The sequence below is a fragment of the Lathamus discolor genome, chromosome 6 (assembly GCF_037157495.1).
Source record: "Lathamus discolor isolate bLatDis1 chromosome 6, bLatDis1.hap1, whole genome shotgun sequence".
Classification (NCBI taxonomy): domain Eukaryota; kingdom Metazoa; phylum Chordata; class Aves; order Psittaciformes; family Psittacidae; genus Lathamus; species Lathamus discolor.
In genome coordinates this window covers 19,877,223-19,884,283 of record NC_088889.1, presented here as the reverse complement: position 1 = coordinate 19,884,283, position 7,061 = coordinate 19,877,223, and positions in this window count along the sequence as shown.

The following is a 7,061-nucleotide window of genomic DNA, read 5'->3' as shown; positions in this document are numbered from 1 at the left end:
ACACCAGGCTGCCCAGAGTACGTCGTCCTGTTGCTTGTCAAGAGATCCTCTAGGCAAGTTCCTCAGCTCCTCTCCCTTTGAGATGAGCTGGAGAGAGTAAAATTGTCCCGTGATGGTCCTGAGGACACTTTCACGAGGTTGTCCAATGTGCATCAGACATGGTCATGGACATTTCCCTTCCCTCTCTCAACACGTTATTTTCAGTGTTCTCGAGATCTGTGAGAAAGCCAAAGAGGCTGGAAATAAAGCTGGATCTTTTTCCCTTCCTCTCTGCTAAATGCAGAGATGAGATACAGCCTCATAAGACCCACCAGCTTCTCCACAAAGTTGCCACTGGGCTCAGTGGGAAGCCTACGATCCACCCTTGATACCTCTTTGGTCCTGCCCTCCTATAGAGCTGCATAAGACACTGGGATGCAATCCAGAAAGATTTGGATTTCACCAATCCAAAATCAGTGAGGAGAATAGCACAGCTCCCTTGCCAATCCTAGCTCCAGTGCATCCCCATGAACCCCATCAACAGAGACATCCCCAGCGCTCCTTGCTGCACCCAGGCATACCTGGCCATGTCACCAAAAGAAGCCATGTCTTTACCACCCGCTCTCTTTTCTTTGTGTCCAAAATAGCAACACTCGGGTGCTCAACCCACAGCATCAACAAGCCATGCCTGGGAGGAAATCTCTTACCCTTTATCTTCTTTCTTTGCCTTTTGGCCTTTTAAAAAGACTCTGACCAAGTAAGGGAACAGGATGCTGGCAAGTGGAGATAAAAGCAGGTTGCAGGTGGCAAGGGACAATACCTTTCTTCTAGCATCAAGCAGTCATGGAGCTGGTAGGGCAGGTCAGGCTGCTTTTACGTACCACCTGGACATGGAGAATCCCAGTTCAAGGAGAGGTGACGATCAGTCCCCAGCTGGATCCCATGGCAGGTGCTGCGGATACCATGTCGTCAAGGCTAGCTGCAGATTTATAGGCTGGCTTGTGCTGGTATGGTTCACAGAGTGGTAGAAGAGAAAATACACACTGGCTCCTACATCTGCCCTCATGTAGCATGTCTCCTTTACCAGTGCAGAGCAATGGTGGGAGATGCAACACTGGAAGATGCAGATGGCTCGGCACAGACACCCAGTTGATAGGAAAATTTTTACAATGTACCCAGTTTCAAGCTGCAAAGGTTTTGATCCAGAGATGCCAAACTGCTTCCAGCTGAAAGCAAAGGTACCTTTAATGCTCCCTCATTCAAGGTTACCTCTTGACTTAACCCAGCATGGCACCTCACTTGGACACAACTGAGGGAGGGCAAAGAGTTTTTTAGTGCACAGATCTCTGCTGCAGGGCTTTGGAGCTGCATGTAGGATCATTTGTGGCTTTGTGGAAACAGTTATCAGCAGAGTCGCTCTCAGAGCTCCTTGGCCAGAGTGTGTTGTGCAGAGCATGGGGCCAGACCACTTCCAAGCACTGCTCCCACCCATATCACAGTCAGAGCAGGCACAGGCACAAGCTGAGCCAGTGTTAACCAAATAAGAAAGAATTTTGACTTGCACTTGATGAACAGTGAGCAAGGGGTGCACTTCAGACCCCTGTAACAAACAATTACAGCTTCAAAACCTCATGTAAAGATTTGCTCATAGAAATTGCTAAAAAAGCCCACGGCACAGAAATTCTTGGGCAGGTCCATCTGTGACCAGCATGCTTCGAGTCTCATTTCTTCAAGTTATTGGCAGGTATAAAAGAACATTAAAAATACCTCAGTCTGTGGGGGATTTGGGAGTGAAACCATGCCCTGTCCGGATCAGGCCCTGAGAAAGGCAGAGGCGGTGAGGGTGCAGGAGCAGGCTCTGTCTCACTGTGCATGGCTGCCAAGCTGCAGCCAGCCCAAAAGGCAGAGGAGAAGACTATAAAGCCACACGCAACTGATTATGCCTTTCACTCACCTTCATTTGCTGATTGCAAGGCCGTGAAGGAGGGAGGCCGACAGTACAATTACAGCAGCTGAAGGTTGTTGTTAGAGATGCAAAGCAGGGATGCAGTTTCCCAACCTCCCAGCTGGCCTGTTACACGCTGGTCCTCTGGGAACAGACTGAAACCTACTGCCTGACGGTGGTGGACAGTGTGAAATCCTCAGTCCCTGTGAGATAACAGAAATCGGGATGTGGCATTTGCAATGAACCTGGAAGAAAACAAAGCAACAACTGGAGCTGCAGCTCCCTGCCACGGGATGAATTATGCCTTGCTAGAGAGGGGCTGCTGCTCGGAGTGTTAATTCATGCTAGCAGGAACTTGGCCCCATGTATTTGAAGCCTCTGTACCAAATCCCTCGTCATTGGCTGCAGATGTAGCAGCAGTGCATCAGCACGGAGGGGTGAAACAGGGTCCTGGCCTGGGGCAAGGCTCCTTCAGCAGCAGGAAAAATGATCGGCTCACGTTTGAGCAGAGCTCAACACCTCCCAGCTTGCCTATAGAAACACTGTGGTGCTGCAAACGCTCCTCGGGTTTTTGTGTGTTTTCAGTCAGCAAAAGCTCAGTCTGACTTTTCCCTGTCTCTGCATAAATGCTTAAACTTCTCCTGAAATGCCCTTGTGAAATCTTCCATTTTTAAACACAATCTGGAGGGTAAAAGAAAAAAAATTAAATGAAAGGTGTGCAGCCGAGGCAGACAATACTGGCTGGCTATAGCATTTATGCTGCATCATTGTTATATTTGGCTCTTCCTAATGTCAATACCCACTGCGTTTTTAAGGCTGCATTAAAAAGGTAAAAAAGGAAGCAGACAACGATAGTTCAGGCCAAACTTCGGTACCGTTGCATTGGGCAAATATACAAAGTGGCTGCTCTATAGTCCAGAATCAATATTTTCACATCAGAGTGCTGCACAAAACACAAACCAGAGAACTGGGAAGTTTTTGACAGGAATTCCTTTGGAAAGTCCTGGTTAGGCTCAGGCAGCTCTGGAGGCTGGGCTGGTGAGGAGTCAAGGCTGCAGGAAACCTTTACAGGAGCTTTTTGCAGGGAAACATCCAAGTGTTTTACGGCTCTGCAGCTGTATGGGCCAAAGTGGAATTTGCTGGGTTACAGCTATTTTCCACTGGATCGACTGGGAGCTGTAGCTGCTACTCTGTGGGATAAATTTGATCTTGTGGTGACTTGAATTTCCTCACATGAAGAAAAACATTTCCCTGCTAGTTTGTGTGTCCAAAAATACACTGAGAAGGGGAAAGTCATGTCAGATGGTACAGCACAGATAGTAACCACATCGCTTGCACCCTCTGTTATCCTCCCGGCTGACTGCACTGCTGAATAAATGATGCTGCAGGGGTGGTAAGTTGTGATGCCACTGCTTGGAGAGTAAATTAGTGCTTTGAGAGCAAAAGCAGCAAGGTTAGTTCATCAGCTATAACTTGTTTCAGCTAGGAAGGAAGATCTCAAGCCAAGGAGCTTCTCTCCACAAAAGCAAAATTTGTAAAGTAATTCATGCCAGCAAGTTATTACTTTTCTGATCAAAGCATCTTTAAGATTAATAGAGAATCCCTCCGTATACAACACGTATATGCACATGAATGCCATTTCTTAACCGCTGTCTAGCTCCAGGAGATAGGAAGGTGGAGCAGCAGTAAAAGCCGGATCCATCCAGATAGGAGCCAGCACAGCACACAGACAGCTCACTTCTGAGGAGAAAAGAAATAAAAATTCAAATTATCAAGAAGAAAAGAACGCCGAGATGTGAGCGATGCTCAGTGCCCTGCTGCGGGGCTGGGTTAGCCTCTCCTTTGGGATTACCTTTTATTAGTTCACTGTTGCAGGTTGAGATAAAGTCCTTGAAAACAAAACTGTAGTGACCTCTCAAACTCTAAGGAGTTTAGGCAACTGTTTAAAAACAGGAGTTTAAAACTCATGGCAATGGCCATGGTTTTCCAGGGTCCGCTTTTATCTGGATGTCTGTATGAGGAGGGACAGGCTTTCCAGCGGCTTCAAGCATCCTTGACAGGGAGGGAAGGCACCACTAAGTCAGGGACACAAAAAAGCCTCGAGTCCTGTGCTGACCACCACAAACCGCTACTGGAAGTCGCGGTCCCATGAAGGTGACCCAGTGCCTTAGCCTGAGTATGAGGCAGTGTGAGAAAGGCAGAAGCAAGCCCCAAGTACACCCCCAGATACTCTCCCCAGCCTGTGACACCACAGCACCTCCTATTTATATACCCCATACCCTGCAATTGCCTTACTTGGAGCTTTAATCAGCTGCAGCATACATACACGGGTGCAGTAAACTGCTTCTGGCAGGGGGGCAGCCTCTCCTTGCTCAGGCTTCCTGAGGGGAGCAGGGATGGGACAAAAAGGGGCTGTGTAGTTTAGCCAACACCATGGTGTATGGTGTTGGGGAAGAGTTGCAACCCCTACATAAGACCCAAATTTGCTCCATACACCAGCCTTGCCAGCACTCAGCACTGGCCATACCCACCTGCCATCCCCATGGATGGCTGGAAACTCCTTGTGCGATTTTGCCTGGGTTAAGGCCACATCCGGAATTCCAGCGTACTCCTGCTGGGATGGCCTGTGAGCCAGACGAGGCTCTCCATCCTCAGGAGAGCAGCCACAAATTGTGCTCCTGAGGACCCCATGCCTGTTGCCCTGCAGAGGGGAATAAAATGACACCAGGCCTGTCCACATGCATGGTGTTTAGGTCCTTCTCAGGGTGGACTCTCACCTCGATACCAGACATATTTTGCTAGCAGAGCACACCGATGGGGCATCCAGGGTGCTGTGGAGGGCAGAAATGTCTCAGGAGAGACTTAACTGGGCAAAACCTGCATATTCTGCAATCTGCCATCCACACCCATGCTTGGCTTCTTGGGCAACTCTGCCTGGTTTGCCCTATTCCTGTTCCAGAACAGTAGGGATTGATTTGCAGTCCAAGCTGATGGGGTGTTGAAGAGGCCAGGCTGACTCAGTGGGTGCAGAGGGCTGTGACTCACGCCAGAGGGTGGATTTCACCCAAGCCCTTGCTGCCTCACTGCCTGCCTGCCACGATGCCAAAGGTGCTGTCTCCATGGTGGGCAGCTACTGATCCACTGCTGGCCTCCCAGTCAGCGAGGTGATGCCACTGGGATCACTGGTGTTTTGCACTAATAATCTAGATCTGCAAACCAGGAGTGAGAAGGAGAAGAGCACTACGGGAGCAAAGATGCCAACATGCAGGGGGGCTAGGCAGCAGCCAGAAACGTGCTGGGTGCTGCAGCTAAATCTGCCTGGTTCAGTGAGGCAGAGCTCTTCACCAGACCTGACATGCGCTTCAGGAAGGCAGTGGGGATGCTGAGCCCAGCTAACAGAGCCAGGATGGAAACCCTGGCGCTCTGCAAACACAGAGCCTGGAAACATCTAGGGAGTCAGGAGATGAACCACGGTGTACCAGGAAGGGGGAAACGGGGTGGGGGGTGGGTGAAGTAGTAAAAAGCTCTGATAAAGGCCTTGTAATCAGGACAAATGCTGAGTGATTCAGCAGCAGCTGATCAAGGAAGGAGTAAAGTATATTTCTTGCAATGTTTAACTTGCTGACTGTGACGGCGCCACAGCTTCCGATGAAGCAAAGCAGCACATGCAGCGAGCAGGCAGCTTCCCCCGTCGCCATGGCACCCGCTCATCTGCTTCTTCCAAAAACCCTGGCATCTGTGGGCTTTCTGCAGCTGAAGAGATGCCTCCTCCTGTGGCAAGTGTGGGTCTGTCTTGCAGGACAGCAGCAGCAGCGCTTGGTACCAACCACCAGGCAGGAGGCCAGGACAAACAGCCAAGTTGTTTGCTGTGTGTCCCGGTAGACAAACACCGCTGGCAACCCATGTTACCTCGCGTGGGGATGTTGCAAGAAATGCAATCCCCTCCTCGCCAAGCCTTGTAACAGGGGCAAACAGCCAAGCTGCAACTAAATGTCCCGACAGCCTGTGTTATTTGCTCAGACGGGGCAGGTCTGCCTTTAGCCCTCATTTCACAGTGTGGGGTGCGGTCCTCATGATGCTCACACCACCTCAGCTCTGGGCTCTGTGGCTGGGTCAGTGCCCAGCATGGGCATTGCCTTCTATTTCCCTCCTAAATCCCTGCAGCAGGTAGTTAGGAGGGGGCTCGCTTGCTCTCTTCCCTGGGGAGGCACTGGGAGGTGTCATGAAATGATCCACATGGGACTTTGCTGGGCTTTGAAAAGCCAGTGATGCTCCAGGTCACGGGTGGGCTTTCCATTGTCACCTCTAGGAACACAGGCTTGGAGTCCAGGCTGAGCACCCTCCTTCAGAAATTCAGACCTCTTGAAGGAGACCTACAGCTGCAATGGAAGAAAGCAAACAGGAAAAAGACCCCAGCCCAACCCTAGCACCTCCCAAAACCACGACCCAAAGGTTACTTGTGAAAATCCAGGCTCTCACCCCATACATGAAACACACGCGTGCTTCCTGCAGGCACCACCCCCTCGTTCATGGCACGGCCATCGTTTCACAATGCCTGGCTGGCAAAGGAAATCTTCATCTTTCTGAGCAGAGACAGACACCAGCTGGGGGTCTCCGATGTGCGGGACCTCCATACTTTCAGCCCCTTTGCTCTTGGCTATCACAGATGGGCCATGGCTCGGAGGAAGTTTGGTGGGACGCTTCTGCTGCCTATGGAAACTACCAATGCCCAGGGGAGAAAACAGCCAAAACATCCCCAGAAATGGTGGTGGGTGGTATGAATCCCCACACCATGACACAGTGGAGATGGAGGAGGAGGTTCCTTGGTTGCACTGGATCTTTCCACACTCCCTGCATCTTTTCCACACGTTGTGCCAGTGTGGGCGGCTGGGAGAGCCCAGCCGAGAGGTGCTGTGGCAGGATGGGCTGTGTGTGCCGTGGGGCTGAAAGCTGTTCTCCTGGAGCAACATGGGGAAGAGTGGGAATAACTCCCTGTGCTGAGAGCACCCATCTCCCTTTGTGGGAATGAGTGAGCATCTCTGGTGCCGCTATGGTGCGGAGGAAGGGGCAGTGCCTGCTCTGCCCACCAGTGACAGAGGGGGCTCCTGTCCATGCCATCACCAAAACTGGCGTTTCA